This window comes from Leopardus geoffroyi, chromosome B1, assembly GCF_018350155.1.
Source record: "Leopardus geoffroyi isolate Oge1 chromosome B1, O.geoffroyi_Oge1_pat1.0, whole genome shotgun sequence".
In the NCBI taxonomy this organism is placed as follows: Eukaryota; Metazoa; Chordata; class Mammalia; order Carnivora; family Felidae; genus Leopardus; species Leopardus geoffroyi.
In genome coordinates, this window is record NC_059327.1 from 21,316,711 (window position 1) to 21,334,632 (window position 17,922).

Below are 17,922 nucleotides of genomic sequence, written 5' to 3' on the forward strand. Positions count from 1 at the left end.
AATTCTGTATAGTTAAGTCATAGAAGGCTTTCACAGAAGGTTGTAGATGAAGGAGTAGCATTTCCTGGTGAATGAGAATGGAGAGGACATTTCAAACACTAATGAAAGTTGTAAAAGTTATTCTAAAAAGTATAAAAATTAGTAAGGCTATTACTAAATTTTAATGGTGCGGAAGGAATATGAATTATGATTTTGAAATATAAACCAACAAAACAACAAAATCACAAATACAATAACCAACCATGGAAAAATATTTAGGGGCACAGTTTGAGTATTAGAGGTAGGATGACTGAATACATGTCGACTAGAGTTACTTAGATAGAAAGAAGTGTCGGCTCGCCTATGGCAGCAGCAACAGGAATGGCAGAGATACTTGTAATTTCATTTCAGCAATTGACAAAAATTAAATGCAGCGTATTTTAAAATAAATCCAGGATATACAGCATCTTTTCTTAATTGTGTCCTATGTGGAAATCCTATTCCCCCCAAAATGGTAGGCACCTAGAAACAGGGACTACAGGTTATTTCTCTTATAGTGTTACATTGGTCAGCGGAGTATCTCTTGAGCAGACGCTTATTTATAATTTTTACTTGTCTGGCGACCAGAAATGTGTGAACTCATTGTAAACAATGGCTTCCAACCCCTGCTGAGATGAAAATGACAAAATCACAGTGATTGGACTGACCACTCATATATAAAGATTGCAGGTGTCATTTCTGTCATCACTATGAACATCAAAACTGCTCACCAGTGATTTAATGGACTTCTCCGAGACACTATCCCGAACATGCATATATCAATGAATTCTGAGCATTTTATATTCCAAGGTAAATATACCTTGCTTTTATTTTTAAAATTAGATTTTAAAAATTCAAGGTTTTATTTTTTTATTTTTTTAAGTTTATTTATTTATTTTGAGAGAGAGAGAGAGAGAGAGAGAGGAGGGAAGGGGCAGAGGGAGAGGGAGAGCGAGAACTCCAAGCAGGCTTCGTGCAGAGCACAAAGCCTGACGTGGGGCCTGCTCTCACAAACTGTGAGATTACAACCTGAGCCGAAATCAACAGTCACTTAGTCAACCGAGTCACCCAGGTACCCCCAAAATTCAAGCTTTTAAAAACTGTGCTTCATGGTTGATAACATTATTTGAATTTAATCATAATATATAATAGTAACATTATTATTCTATTCTTTTCTATTACAGAGATGAAAGATATAATCTTAGTTTGTAAAACCGGTGTACCTATTTTTCGTCTCTGTTAGTGTGACATAAACAAAACTTATTTACATCTTCGTCATCCTGTTTTAAATGAAATCCCAAAGCTTAACACTTATTAAACTCCTGCTTTGCCTCTCTTTTTCAAAGTTATCAATTTTTCTTTCTGTTGCTATACGTTTATTTTTTTCCTACTTTGCTAACAGCCATTTCCCATTGGTTAAATTGGTGTCACGAACTCAGAGTAGCAGTAAAACACATACACATTGACAACCATAACAATCATAACTGGATTACATTATTAAGATCAAGATGTGGGTCTCCTTATCTGGAAAAAAAATTAAGAATTGTGTCTCAGTTAGAACTTGAAATAATAAGAAACTGATCTTATAAAATCTTTCTCAACTTCTTTTGGTTCCTTGGCAGGTGGGATAAGATTAAAAAGAAATAGCCAAAAGATAAAAAAAAGGAAAGAAATAAGAGAAAAACAAAGAAACAGCCAATTTGTTGCATTGCCACTGCAATACCATTGTTTACTCTGGTGACTTTTTTTCCTTCTTAGACTGTATCTATTATTTTACCTACTGCAACGAAGGGAAGCCACAGAAGAAATGTAGAAAGAAACAGAATTTGAGCTTCTAAGGGCAAGGTCCTGACAATGATGATAAGACTAAAAGAATATTGTAATAGTCTGGATGTCAGACCCTGAGCTAAGCAGGATGAGGCAAAGAAGTCATAGAGGGAAAAGAGCTGAACCCTTGGTGGGTGGGGGGAGTGATATAACCCAGCTAGGCTGGGGAGTTCTAGGGTAAAGGAGACCTGGGTCTTGTTTCCCAAGCAGAAACCATGAAGTTGATAAGGTCCCAGTTATCTCCTACCCTGTTGCAGTGCAGTGACAATACAGTAGAAATGATAGACTCGTTTGGATAGGTGGGGCTGACTAGGCAGCAAATTTCCTGTAGTCCCAGAGTAACATGGTGACTTTTCCCATGCTTTTGCAAAAGATGTGGGCATTAGATGATAGAGAGAGTTGAGGAATTGAAAGGGGCTTATTATTTAAGATTATGGTAACAGAGGACTATGGCTTGAGGTAGAAGGGCTGAAAGACTGATACCACATGGGGAATGGGGGGGCGTCTCCATGGAGGTCAGTATAGAAGAGTGAAAACTATCAGGAAGATACCAGCTGACTGATGGCCAAACATCTCCCCTAAGTTGGTGTTGAGTCCTTAACTAGTGACCATAAAGATATATCCCATACTAAGGGGAAGGATTAGGTAGGAGAAATCCTGAACTAACTCTGTTTCCCTAGAGACAACTGACTTTAGCCAGAACTGGTTAAGTCTTGGTTTTCTACTGTGTGGAAAAAATGAGAACTTGAAAGGAAAATTGTTAGAGTAAAAAACAAACAAAAAACCCCCCCAAATAACCCTACTTTTGTATAGACGAACATGTGGCTTCAAAAGGTGAATGCAATACATATTGCCAAAAACAGGTAAAGATCAATGTAAAAATCACTGACCTTTGGGAATAGATCTAGGAGCATAATATTCATTGAACTCAGTCAAACCTAGGGTTTGATTCATGAAAACCAGAGAGTTATTCAGAAGAGATCAAGGCATATCTACTGTGAAAGGCTGGTTGAGTGATAAAAATTCTTATAAAGCTTGAATAGCCCATTAGACCTTGAACAGATAGAGGAGACTTCTGTTGAATTTCAGTCTTCCTCCCACTGGTTGTAGGGCAGGAGTTGGACATGAGATGGATATGACAGAACCAAAAGAAACCTCAGCTAGGGCTACCTGGCTGGCTCAGTCAGGAAAGCATACAACTCTTGGGCTTGGGCTCATGAGTTTGAGCCCTACACTGAGTGTAGAGATTACTTAGATGAAAGAAAAAAAGAAAGAAAGGAAGAAAGAAAGAAGGAAAGAAAAAGAAAGAAAGAAAGAAAGAAAGAAAGAAAGAAAGAAAAGAAAGAAAAGGAAGGGAGAAGAGGAAGGAAGGAACGAACGAAGGAAGAAACGAAGGAAGGAAGGAAGCAAGAAATTTTAACTACAGGTAAAAGCAAATCACGGGGTTTGGGGTCAACTTCAGGTGCAGGATTCAAGTACCAGTCCCAGTTTCACCAGTAGCTCATAGCTGCAGGAAAGTCTCTGTTTTCTCACCTATAAAAGTAAAAGAATGTTTAGGAATTATAGGTAGGAGGCAATGTATATAGCAGCAGACAGAGAAGTATAAGCTTTACTTTTCAATAATTAAAAATTGTGAAAGGGACTGCTTTATTTTCATTCTCCCTTTGGGGCTCTAAATAAACAAAAATAGAAAAATTCAGACATTTGGCATGCCTATATCCATGACCTCTGGTCCAAGAACACCTAAAATATAGAATAATTAGAAAAAACCCTCAAATTGGAAACAACCCTTACTTTATTTCAGTGCCTACTCAATGTGATTTCTCCGAGATGATCAAACAGTTGGAGCATAGCGGTGATTTTTGGTTTTCTAGTTTTAGGCAATCTGGAAGAAAGGAGGGTAGCACACAGTGTTCATTAAATGTGTAATTCCTTCCTTATGCTGAAAAACTTTCCTCTCTTATCTGGATCCTCACTACTGTCTGCAGCTTTCTAACTTCCTCACTTAAGTGACACACTAATGGGCTTAGCTCTACACGGAGTTTCTTTGACAATGTAGATGGTAAACTATACAGAGAGTAAACTCAGGGCCTATTGACTTTGATAACAAAGTTCGGAAAAAGGAGACCCTTCTTGGTACTTTGCAGGCAACTATCTGTGTAAACACACACATTCAGATGAATAGCACACCCATCAGACGCCAGATGGACTAAATACCCTCTTAATGGTGGAAAAGAGGAACAGATGAACTCAGAGGTGAACACAATCTTGGAAATTAAAGAATGAGAGCAACCGGGGTGATGTTATATAAAACAGTACTGCGGGGAGAATGTCACTTCTGTAGGTATAATGTTTTCTACTAACGTGTTTTGATTACCAGTGCAACCAGCGGGGGTGGAAGAACATACTGGAATTCATCCTCCTATTGTCATTTACAACATCGTTCATTGTTGTGATATATTATTAAAAAGAGAGATTATGGGGGCGCCTGGGTGGCGCAGTCGGTTAAGCGTCCGACTTCAGCCAGGTCACGATCTTGCGGTCCGTGAGTTCGAGCCCCGCGTCAGGCTCCGGGCTGATGGCTCAGAGCCTGGAGCCTGTTTCCGATTCTGTGTCTCCCTCTCTCTCTGCCCCTCCCCCGTTCATGCTCTGTCTCTCTCTGTCCCCAAAATAAATAAACGTTGAAAAAAAAATGTAAAAAAAAAGAGATTATGTAGTGCCAAATATTGCAAGAGAATCTACTCTCTAAGAATACTGAATATGCTTTTCCTTCCCCTCCCAATTTCTCCCCTCCACCCCCAGTTTAGGTGATCATACGTATTTGTAATAAGCAAATGCCACTGCTTAAAACTTCTGCAAATAACTCAACTGAGATTTAAACTGAATTATTTTAAAGGTCAATAGATAAAAATGGTTCACAGAACGATAAATCCTTGAGATAGGACATTTGGGGCCATTTTCTTCTAAGAAATAGGAATAGTTTAAAATCAAGTGGAAACATAAGGTATCTGTCTTTCTCCGTGTGACTTATTTCACTTAGCATAACACTCTCAAGTTCCTTCCATGTTGCTACAAAAGGCCATATTTCATTCTTTCTCATTGCCACGTAGTATTCCATTGTGTATATAAACCACAATTTCTTTATCCATTCATCAGTTGATGGACATTTAGGCTCCTTCCATAATTTGGCTATTGTTGAGAGTGCTGCTATGAACATTGGGGTACAAGCGCCCCTATGCATCAGCACTCCTGTATCCCGTGGGTAAATTCCTAGCAGTGCTATTGCTGGGTCATAGGGTAGATCTATTTTTAATTTTGGGGGGAACCTCCACACTGTTTTCCAGAGCGGCTGCAGCAGTTTGCATTCCCACCAACAGTGCAAGAGGGTTCCCGTTTCTCCACATCCTCTCCAGCATCTATAGTCTCCTGATTTTTTCATTTTAGCCACTCTGACTGACGTGAGGTGGTATCTCAGTGTGGTTTTGATTTGTATTTCCCTGATGAGGAGTGACTGTTATGTGGATCCTGAGAAACTTAACGGAAGACCATGGGGGAGGGGAAGGAAAAAAAAAAAGAGAGGGAGAGAGCCAAACCATAAGAGACTCTTAAAAACTGAGAATAAACTGGGGATTGATGGGGGGTGGGAGGGAGGGGAAAGTGGGTGATGCACATTGAGGAGGGCACCTGTTGGGATGAGCACTGCGTGTTGTATGGAAACCAATTTGACAATAAATTTCATATTTAAAAAAAAAGGTTAAAAAAAGAAAATCAAGTGGAAGTAAGGAAAATCACAGGCTCTTGGCAAAGGTCAAAGGATGAGGTTCTCAAACCCTATTCTCATGCATCAAGAAACAGTGCACTGGACCTTTACATTGGTGCTGAGAAAGTCTCAGCTGGTTTGGAGAAGATTCACCGATGCAGACCTTTCAACTCTTCCCACACGAGGTCCCTCTGCTCACTCACAAGGGGTTTGCTTTGCAGGATTTGTTTAGAGAGAATCTTCCCTTTGGAATTCTTGCCAAGTGCTTAGAAGCTCTTTACTTGAATGGCATGGTCTGTCCCGGGAGAGGCTGTGTATCCAGGTTGCTCTCGTTCACCTCCACTCTGATCCAGATACTTTTTCATTTGCTTTTCACGGTGCTTCCCAGGGAACATTCACACCAGCTCCCCTACAGTGGCTCACGGTGATCTTGTTAGTTGCTCAGAAAAGCTGTTAGCGGTTTTGTGGCTTTTCTTGATGTGTCCTTGTTGAACAGCCTGGCTCACCTTTTTCTGAGGTTAGAAGCATGATGAAATGCCATGCTTGTGTCATTGTTGTTTCATGGTTCCATCTCCTACATGCCAGTGTCAGTAAAAAAAAAAAGAGAATAGGCTCTTTCCATCTGGCATTGGAATGGAGATCAGCTACATCAATTTTTAGGCCTCATTTCCCTCCCCAAGTGTGAAAACTTCATATTGCAGCTCCGATGAGGGTATGTTAGACATATTTTATGCGCTGACTGACAAGACAGTGGCCCACATTTTTGCTGTTGCTGCGGCAACCGGCACTATGCAGTGGTCACCTGAGGCCACCTTGTTTTAGCTGATTTGCTTCTCTTTTGCTTTCTGCTTTCTGTGTGCTGCCTCATTCCAGCCCCGCAAACTTTGACCAATGGGGATGGAAGGTATAGGCAGCAAATTCTCTTTTGTCTCACATCTTTGGGCAGATAATCGGAGGCACGGCATACACAGTTCCTCAGAGAGTTCCCAGCTCCGGGAACTCCAGATAAAACACGGGATTCCAGTTAAATTTGCATGTCAAAGAAACAACAGATACTGTTTTTAAGAGTAGACATATAGGGGCGCCTGGGTGGCGCAGTCGGTTAAGCGTCCGGCTTTAGCCAGGTCACGATCTCGCGGTCCGTGAGTTGGAGCCCCGCGTCGGGCTCTGGGCTGATGGCTCGGAGCCTGGAGCCTGTTTCCGATTCTGTGTCTCCCTCTCTCTCTGCCCCTCCCCCGTTCATGCTCTGTCTCTCTCTGTCCCAAAAATAAATAAACGTTGAAGAGTAGACATATATCCCAAATATTGCATTGAGACACACCGCTACTAAAGAAAAAAAAAATTGTTTTTTATCTGACATTCGATTTCATCTGAGCGCTTTTAATTTTACAAGCAATCTTATTTCCAGTGGAATGGAGACCTCCTGGGCTGCAGTAGTACTCAGTACAGCACCACACCCTTGGGTTGGATTGGATTTACTTCTTCTCCAATCTACCCCCCCCCCCCCACGCACTTTCCATCTTCAAAGAAATTACCCACAGGCAAGCTTTTGTGTCAGGCTCTGTTGTTTCCAGAAGGCAAGCTAAAATATAAGGCTAAATATGAAAACCGTAGATTATAGCTCATTGGGTTGTAAATATGTAGACAACAGTCCATTGAGAATTACTGGGTTTATAATTACTTGGTATTTTCCCAGTAATCCACACATCACTTAGAGTTCTTATCTTTTGAAATCTACATAAGCCTGATTAGAACTGTCAGTGCTCTGTAAAAGTACAAAGCTGCCCACAGATACCTGTACTTTCTGAGATGCTTATATCCTGTTGTAAACTCCTGATTCTGTAAATTAGTTTGGTTTGTGGATCACCTCGCCAACCTGGACATCCTGAGTTTGGTCTCCCCAGTGCCCCTCTCTACCCTCCCTCCCCAGGTCTTCTGGAAATGAATCCCCAGCCCTTAGCATAATGCCAGGCAAATGGTGAATGCTTGGCAGGTGTTTGTTGACTCAACAAATGAATACAGTGCTTTTTTTTTTATGCATCCCATTTCAAACCATAAACTTGTGTGGTGTTTCTTCTTTCCAAAACACAATTCTGTTTTTTTTTTTTTTTTAAGTTTTCATTTTTGCTAACTGCCCTGCCCTCCTCAAGTACATAATTAAGAATCACTGTAGGGTGAGAAGTTGGTAAAAAACGGAAGAAATCCACCACGGATCAACTGAATGTTTCTGACAGCGTGTGACAGTCACTCAGTTCATTATCGCATTCAAAGACACTCATTAGAATAAGTTCTGTGGGTTGAGGTTAAGTGAGGTTTAGTAGAAAGCTAGTTATCGAAGAAAACAGCAATGATTAGGTGTAAGTGCTGATAACTGGAAAAGCAAGAATCAAGAGATACATTTTACGGTGGTTGATTATTCAGGAAACTATTTATGAGATTCTATCATTTGAGAACCATTTGTAAGGCACAACTACGTGTTCCATAGGAGTATTTCTTTAAGGAGAGAATTCTCTAAAAGTATATTATGTCATCCCTTCTAGTTTGTCTCTGCGCCTGATATTTTTAAACTTGATTTCATTTAACTTATTCTTTTTTCTTGGCCTTAATTCCTTTGTGCCTGACTCTAAATTGACAGGCACATAATTTTTTCCAGCTTTATTGAGGCATAATTAACAAATAGAAATTCTATATATTTAAGGCATATGAACATGATAGTTTGATATATGTGTACATTTTGAGATGATTACCGTAATTGCGTTAATCAGCACATCCATCAACTCACATGGTTACCATTTGGGGGGTTGTGGTGAGCAGTTCTCAGCAAATTCCGGGAATACATACAGTATTCTTATTAAGTATAGGCCCTGTGGTGTCCATTAGACCCCAGAATTTACCATGAGGCTTGCATAAAACATCTTAATACTTCTTAACGGTAAACCTATGTAAGTGATTTGGTTAGGCACACTGGAGGCAAAAGTATTGGAAACCACAGGCAATCTGATACAAGGGCAAATGATCTCTAAAAAATCATACCAATAGAAACTTATTATTTCATCAAGGTAAACAACAAAGTCAATAATAATGTCTTGGAACAATATTAAATGTTGCCATGTATGTCAGGCATCCCGCTAAATGATTTTTACCTGCCTCCTGTCTCAACATTCTTGTGCAGAAGGTCCGGCCATTGCTTAAGTTTCATACATAAGGGAAGTATTTGATCTATGACTGCACGAGCAGTAAACAGAAGTCAGATCTAGGCATTGTTGAGTTCAGCATCCTAATGCCACATCATTTGGGAAATTGAGACATGACGGAATTAAATGGGAAGGGAGGGGAATGGGAACGGTCAGGGTTAGATCTGGTAATAGAACAAGGAATTGTAATTAGTTAGAAGTCATTATAAAATTTATTTCAGTTGCTCTTTTTTTCTCTTGCCTACATATTGGTGAAATTCTTGTTTATAAATTTGGAGAATGTGGTCATAAATCTTGCTTTGTCATCAATCATGTTCTGTCACTGCCACACACACATAAAGGAAAACTTGAATCTTCTAACACAATTGATGTCCTGACTCCAGTTTGAAGCTTAATTTCCTATTTCTCTTCACCCCTTGGGAATATCTGTGGTTCGTTTGGTGACTAAGCTGATGAACCACAGTTGCTGCTTTGATAACGATTCAATCTCAGTTTAGTAACATCAAAAAAAAAAAAAAAAAAAAAAAGAAAAAAGAAAAAAAAATCCCCCTCCAAAACAAACCCCGCAGAACAAAGGCGAGTTAGGAGAAACGTTATACGTTAGAAAAAGTCTTTGCATGTTATTGCTGAGATAAAGATAAAATAGCTCTTTGGCATTGTTCTAATATAGGAGTCGTTTTCTTTAGGGTCTTTGAACTCCAACTTCTTAAATATCTTTAATGTTTGTAGGCAGGAGATAATGCTCGTAGGTAAGAGACACATGGCAACGTTCTATGTCTGACTTCCAGTATTGGTTTCTTTAAGCCCAAGAGAAAAACGTGCAGCCCTGTTCTAGAAGGACTCTGATACCGGTTCATGCCCTGTGGGCGTGACCAACTGGGTAGCCAACATATAACTAAATATTTTTCATTCTGCCACCATCTCTTGGGGTTGATTATTGTCTCATGCAAAGGACACCTCCTAGGCCCTTATTTCATTAGCATTAAACTTTTCATTTGCTTGAATTCAGTTTTTCGTAGTTTTGAAGAGACACGTCACCGTGGACGGTGCGTCCATTTATTCAGAAACGTACCGTCTCAGCCTCCAATTACAAGTGTGTTTTGAGCAGAGCATCTGGCACAGTTCCTGTCGTTCCGTCTGGCCCTGGACGCAGGGATGCGTGGCTTGTTCTTTGTTCAGAGCACTTTCCAAGAGATTGGGCCGAACAGTTGCAACCAAGAACCACTTATACCACTAGGAGCTGAGAAACTTTGCGGCTGTCATGAATGAAGTTTGGAGTGACACAAATCTTGTTTGGAGAGCTCACTGTGTGGTGCTGGAGAATTAATCTTTGACTGTAAACCTTCTTCTCTTTCCTTAATCAGATAAACTGTCTGGCCTGAAACACAGGTCTTTTCTTTTCACAGACAGCTCTGTTTTCGCCCCCAAAGAGATTTTGTCCAACATAAGGACACAGTGCAGTCTAAGTGGAAAGCGTCTCAGATTTATATAATTTTATTCCTTTTCTAACAGTTGTGCGAAGCAGGGAGAATTGCTATAAAACGGGTTGTTTTTAAAATTCATTTTAGGAAAATTTGAGGTGAGAAAATAATTTGCATCTTTCTACTTTGGTTAAGAATAACTAGCCTTATCTATTTATTTGTTTATTTATTTATTTATTTTTAAACTTTTAAAAAATGTATATTTTTGCAAGAGGGAGAACATAAGTGTGAGTGGGGGTGGGGCAGAGAGAGAGGGGGACAGAGGATCCGAAGTAGGATCTGGGCTAACAGCAGAGAGCTTGATGCAGGCCTCGAACTCACAAACTACGAAATCATGACCTGAGCCGAAGTCGGATGCTAAACCGACTGAGCCATTCAGGCGCCCCTAATTTATTTTTTAAAAAGGTATTTGTTTCACTAGTTTTTCAACAGGGAATACAAGCATAACCTAAAATAAAACAAAATATCCCTTCACCATATCTCTGATATATAAGTTTAATTGTAATGGTACAGCATAGCTCTTATAACGTGATAGTATATTTGTATTTAACGTTTTTTACTTGGCATTTAAAAATTTTTGGACATTTTCATATCTATGTAGCTGTATATTTTCATTTAAAAACATATTTTAAATGTTTTTATTTCAAAAGTTATTTTTGATGTTTATTCATTTTTGAGAGACAGAGACAGAGTATGAATGGGGGAGGGACAGAGAGAGAGAGGGAGACAAAGAATCCAAAGCTGTCAGCCCAGAGCTCCAAGCTGTCAGTCCAGAGCTGGACAGGGGGCTTGAACCCATGAACTGTGAAATCTGACCTCAGCTGAAGTCAGATCCTTAACCGACTGAGACACTCAGGTGCCCCTTAGAGAGATATTTTAATGTAATGACATAATTTTTACTTTTTTTCAGCAAATTTTTCGCCAAATGTTCAACAATTAAATCACTTTTTTTTCTCCCCCTTTCCCTGTCTCCCTCCTTTTCTTTCCTCTTTAGTGTTCTCTCTCTCTCTCTTTTTTTTTTTTTTTATTTTTGGAGAGAGAAAGCATGAGTGGGGGAGGGGCAGAGAGAGAGGGAGAGAGAGAATCCCAAGCAGGCTCCACACTGTCAGCGCAGTGCCTGATGTAGGGGTCGATCTCACAAACAGAGAGATTGTGACCTGAACTGAAATCAAGAGCCCCATCACCCACCCGACGAGCCACCCAAGTGCCTCCTCTTTAGTGCTTTTAAACCACGATGGATACTAACCATATGTAAATATTTTTGTTATCACATCATAGGACACAGTTTTATGACTTTCCTCATCTTTCCTAATTGCTTTCTTAAAAGATTAGTCAATTTATTACACTTAGTTTTAAATAATTTTTTGTATGCAAAATAGTTGTTTGTAATAATATTTATAAAAATGGAGATATATAAAGAAAGAACATTAGGTATCCACTGATGTGGTAGATGGCTTCTGACATGAACTTCAATGATTCCTAGCTCTTGGTGGTCCTAGTTTTGTAAACTCCCTCCCCCTGAGTAACTTGCTTCTAACTAATAGAATGTAGTAGCCTTGAGAGGATGTAACTTTTGTGTTTAAGTAACAAAAGATTGGGACCTCTGTCTTGCTTAGCACATACTCTCTGTTGCTGGTTTTAACGAAGTGAGCGGCCACATTGGAGAGGCCCACATAGCAAGGAACTGAGGGTGGCCTCTGACAGCAGCCAACAAGGAACCCTCAGTCCAACACCCCTCAGAGAAATGAGTCCTGACAACAACAAACATGTAAGTGAGTTTGAATCTTCCCCAGCCAAGGCTCCAGAGGGGACCTCAAGGCTTGGTTGATAATGAAGTTATTATCACCTTGTGACAGATTGAAGCAGAGATCCCAGCTAAGCTGTGCCTGGATTCCTGATTCATAGAAATGGAAAGATAAGGCATGTGTGTTTTTTCAGCTGCTATGTGTTGGGGTGATTTGTGACTCAGCAATAGATAACTGATGGAATTGATAACATTTCACTGTTTTCTTATCTTTTTTTCAAGAAGGAAATATATATGCATATTAAAATTAGGATAATGTAAACTGAGTTTTGCTCCCTAGTTTTTCCCATACATTTCCATGATACTAAATAAACCAACAGAACCACATTTTTAATGGTGCTATATACAATATGAGTGTATAAATGCAACGTAATTAATGAAATACTCCATGGTTAGACTTTTAGCTTATTATTGATTTTATGATGCTAAATAATTCTTTGAAAAAAATTCCTCTACATAAATATTTTGCTTCTCTATTATTTTTATTTAGTGTGTGAATCTAAAAGTGAATAACTTGGATAAAAAACATTTTAAATGCTCATGAGCAATATTACTAAATTCCATTATTCTGGGAAGATTGACTCAGTTTTTTATCCCCACCAGAAATGTGTGACAGAGTCATCCCCTCATTATATATCAGCCAACACTGGGATTTTAGTCATTTTTCCTACTTATATTACTTATTTGATAAATTTTACTTATTTTAATTTGCATTTGGATTTCTAAAAAATTTGGTCATTTAGGTATTTTAGCCATTCAGGTATTTTGTTTTTAGTAAAATTCTGGCTCATATTTTGGTGATTTTCATATTGTGGTATTTATCTCTTTATTTACTGATTTTAAGAGTTGTTCCATATTAATGATGTCAGTGTATTAGGTGGTATGCAAATAGCTTTTTCTCATTAATGCATTGTAATTTTAAAATCATTGTGTTTTAAAATAACATCTATTTTGGGGCACCTGGGTGGCTCATTCGGTTGAGCATCCGACTTCAGCTCAGGTCACGATCCCATGGTTCATGGGTTCGAGCCCTGCGTCGGGCTCTCTGCTGACAGCTCAGAGCCCGGAGCCTGCTTTGGATTCTGTGTCTCCCTCCCTCTCTGCCCCTAACCCACTCGCATTCTGTCTCTGTCTCTCTCAAAAATAAATAAGCATTAAAACAAAATTAAAATAACATTTATTTTGACCTTGATTCTAGAGCAAAAGGGTCCAAATATATTCACTTTTCTAGCGGCATTTGTCTCTCTCTCACCCACATGCATTCCACCTAATAAAAATACTGTCAACCAGTCTGTATCAAACCTGTGTCATATTTATTTATTTAAGCACTGTAATATGTATTTTTCCATTTGGTTTTTCACAGCAATCCTGTCTAGGTGGGTATAGAAGGTCTTATTATCTTAATTTTCATATGGTTTAAAATTTTTTTTAATGTTTACTTATTTTTGACAGAGAGAAACAGAGCATGAGTAGGGGAGGGGCAGAGAGAGAGGGAGACCCAGAATCCGAAGCAGGCTCCAGGCTCTGAGCCGTCAGCACAGAGCCTGACCCGGGGCTCGAACTCACTGACCGTGAGATCATGACCTGAGCCGAAGTTGGACCCTCAACCGACCGAGCCACCCAGGCACACTTATAATAGTTTAAACGTAGCTCAGAAAAGTGTCTTAACTGACCCAAAGTTGCAGAGTTTAGTAACTGGTAGAGTTGGACACAAGCTGCTTTCTGACTTACATCCAGTACTCTTCCCTCCGTGATTGTTCTTCATGCCCAGGGTTATTCTAGGCTGTATCCTGTATTCTAGGCTATATCCATGGCTGAAGGCAGAAGGGTAGGGAATTAATGTTTACAATGTGCTTGATATTTTTTTTTAATTTTTTTTTTTTAACATTTATTTATTTTTGAGACAGAGAGAGACAGAGCATGAACAGGGGAGGGGCAGAGAGAGAGGGAGACACAGAATCTGAAACAGGCTCCAGGCTCTGAACAGTCAGCACAGAGCCCGACGCGGGGCTCAAACTCACGGACCATGAGATCATGACCTGAGCCGAAGTCGGACACTCAACTGACCGAGCCACCCAGGCGCCCCTGTGCTTGATATTTTTATGTACATTAACTCATTAAATACTTATCATAATACCATAAGTAATAATTTTCATATTTTTTATAAAGGAGGAATAGAAGTCTCAAAGATTTGCTTGCCCAACATTAGAAAAGTAGTGGAGGATATTATCCAACCCTTAGGTGGATATTTAAGGCCTGTGCTCTGCCTTCCATAATTTGGAAATAATTAGTGTATGGACCAACTGGAATTTATTATGGAGCTTTATTCTTTTAGTATTTCTCTTTTCCCACAGTCTTTGTAAGTTCCTTCTTAGAACTCTTATGTATGAATGAGGTTTCACTGGGACTGATTTTTTACCTGGTTAACATCTAGTCTTTGGCTAAGGCTTATGTCAGGCGTTGCCACCTCCAGGAAGCCTGTTGAGCCTGGATTTCTTTTGTCCTTACTCAGACGCTGTGCGTATCTCCGTCATGGTACTCATCTCATTGTAATCTATGTGTCTATTTGGGCATCTGCCTCACCATTTAAAAATGGGAATTTCTAAAGTTCTTGGAGGACTGCTTAGGATTCATTTAGAATTCTCCTTGCCTAGCACAGTGCCTGGCTCATAGCGGGTGCTGAAATGTGAAATGAATGAGGAAAAGGATGGAATGGCTGGGATGCTCAGGACGGCAGGGGTGCAGCTGGCTCATTGATACTTCCGTAAAGACAGGAATCGTAGGTGCTTACAATATACACAGTTTCGACATCTGCTTGTGTGGGAGTTCCATCAGAAAAGGCCAGAAAAACATTTTGTTTTAGCCTCTCTTCCCTTCCATGGCAGGTGTCTATTTGAAGCTTTTAAAATAAAGTCAAGGGGCACCTGGTAGTTCAGTTGGTTAAGCATCTGGCTCTTGATCTTAGCTCAGTTCATGATCTCATGGTTCATGAATTCAAGCCCAGCAAGGGTCTCTGCACTGACAGGGCGGAGCCTGTTTGGGATTCTCTCTCCCTCTGTGCCCCTCCCCTGCTTGCATGGTATGTGTGCTTGCTCTCCCCCACCCCCCCAAAAAAGTCTAGAAGATTAAGATAAAACAGCAACTTAAATGTGACATACTAGCTTAAGTGACACTTCTGGGAATTCCAGAGTTCTAAACAAATTGGTGGAGGGGTGCCTGCATGGCTCAGTGGGTTAAACATCCCACTCTTGACTTTGGCTCAGGTCATGATTTCACGGTTTCTGAGTTCAAACCCCGCATCAGGCTCTGTGCTGACCGCAGAGAGTCTGTCTCCCTCTCTCTCTGCCTTTCCCTAACTTGCTCTCTCTCAAAATACATGAAAATAAACTTAAAAAGCAAAAGATGGAAAATCTGCCCTACAAATGATACACATCTCAATTTTACTGATTTTTTTTAAAGTTGAAGTAGTCACGTACACTGTGCATGAGCATGAATATGTAGATACGTACGTATGATATTTACCATACAGCTTAATTATGGGGTATAGTTGTTCAGATACTGAATATAAAAGGTAATTCTATCATTTTTGTCCAGTTTCTGAAAGTAGAAATTGGAGCATTAATACGGATGAGATGAAATGAGAATAGAACAGAATAATCTCTTTAGTGGGCTTGCTGATGAAAGTGGCTTATCTTGGAACTTCAAAATACCTGAAAAGACGTAAACAATTAAATTAATAACTAAAGCTGAATAGTGACACATTGCAAAAGTTAGCTATGAAGTTAGTACCTGGCTACCTGTGTGAAATGTAAAGGAGCTGAACTATGTATTTGCATTTGCCCCACTTGAAATCGAATAATTTGGAAAGAGGGAAACATTTCTTGACAAGTCAGCTGGGCCCCTGCCAGTTTTGATCAAAGAGAAGCTTCTGGCAGAATGCTGTAAATCCCAACGATACTTGGGATTTTTTTAAAGCATTTTTTTAAACAACTGCTTTAAATTCTGCTAAAGAATTTTGCAAATACACGGGAACATGCTGATACTCTTAGTTAATGAGCAAGGTTTAAAAAAGAAAGAAAAGATTTCAAAATGATGACACCGCTGAATATGAATATTGATGGTCCCATGTTAAAGGTCAAAGAATGTATGTAATGAATATTCATGGACACCTTTTTTTCCAGGAGGCAAAATATCACTCTCGGAAGAGTCAGATTTTAAATAATTCTAATTATGATGTTCTGTTGAATTCCCAGCAGAGTCCTGTACCCTAAAAAATATGAAACATCTGTTTGACAAGTGATTTCCATGCAGTTAGTATGCTTTGACAAATAGCCGCATGCATGCTATATAGCACCCTCTAGCTAGATTCCAAGGTAATTGATTACAACTCAGTTCTGCTTCCAGTCCATAATTATTCCAACTTCCCTTTTCCTCTTTGAATTACACTGTATTACTTAGATGTTTTTGTTTCCCCTTCTCTTTAAAACATAGCCCCCAGGGATTTTTTTTAATCCCAATTTAAACAGTCTGACGTGATAAATGGAGTCCCATTCCTAGGAGGGGGTACTCATTGGTGATAAATTCCTGACACCTTACAAAAGCATTTGTTTCTGTCATAAACATGAGGCTCTGATTAGGTTTGCGTCTCGGGAAGGTTGTTTCATGAAGTTACTGAAATTCCAAGGTTAGCTGCCTCTACTCACACTTGAACGATTGTTTTAAATTTTTTTTTTCAACGTTTATTTATTTTTGGGACAGAGAGAGACAGAGCATGAACGGGGGAGGGGCAGAGAGAGAGGGAGACACAGAATCGGAAACAGGCTCCAGGCTCTGAGCCATCAGCCCAGAGCCCGACGCGGGGCTCGAACTCACGGACCGCGAGATCGTGACCTGGCTGAAGTCGGACGCTTAACCGACTGCGCCACCCAGGCGCCCCGAACGATTGTTTTGATAGTCAAGACGAGGTGAAGTAAGACTCTGGCTTCAGGTAGTCCACCTTTCTCCAACAGGTCAACCTTGGCAGGCCTTGAATGCCAGGGTGAGGAGGTAGGGAGAGAATGGGGGGGGGGAAGTGTGGGGTACTGGTGACAAAGGCAGGACTGGAGAAGCAGAGGGTGGCTTTAAAGAGGAGAGTCGTAAACAAAACCAAGAAACTTGAAAAGGAGAGAGTAGAAAGGGGAGATAGGAGACATGAAATAGAGAAATCAAACCGAGGGACAGACAGGGGTCAGCCTGGGGTAAAGAAAGTGTAAGAATAAAGGAAGTCCAACAAAGAATAAAAAAAATAAAAGAAGAATAAAAGAAGAAAGTCGAGAATAGGGATTTGTTTTCACCGTCACAGTTAACATTCTTCTGATACTACCTATCTGGAAACTGGGGTCTGCAAACTGGAACCAAATCGACGTTGTTGATAGTTAACTAATCCTCTAACATTCACTTTCTTGATCTTGCGTTGATAGGTAGAAATTTACACGAGTTGACAATACATTTGGAAATGAGAAGCTATTGTTTCCTCCCATCTTCAGAGCCAGTTTACATCGACAAAAGAAAAAATTAAAGAAAATTGAGATTTCCTTTAATAAATACATATTACCAACTTTTTCTCATAGTCAGAGATGCTGAGATGTTCATGGGTGCCCTAAAGATGTTGAGGAACATTCAGAGCCTCCTCCGTGAGAATTGATTGCTATTACCCTATAAAATCATATTTCAAATGACTTTTCTTACAGTTGCCAATGACTCAACTCATGATGATAGATGCATATGCAAGGATTTTTGACAAAATCCTCAATGTAAAAGAATATGAGCAGAGCAGGATCTTTACAGGTATACTTAAAA

At 39.7% G+C, this 17,922-nt stretch overlaps 1 long non-coding RNA gene across 2 annotated transcripts in view; it reads left to right on the forward strand.

Moving 5' to 3' along the window:
• The window catches only part of LOC123586142, an 80,081-nt gene extending 62,389 nt beyond the window's left edge, over window positions 1–17,692 (forward strand). For both annotated transcript variants that reach the window (XR_006706632.1, XR_006706625.1), the window contains exon 3: window positions 17,544–17,692. This is a non-coding gene — a long non-coding RNA (uncharacterized LOC123586142). The remainder of the gene's footprint in view (window positions 1–17,543) is intronic.
• The last annotated feature ends 230 nt before the right edge of the window (window positions 17,693–17,922 follow it).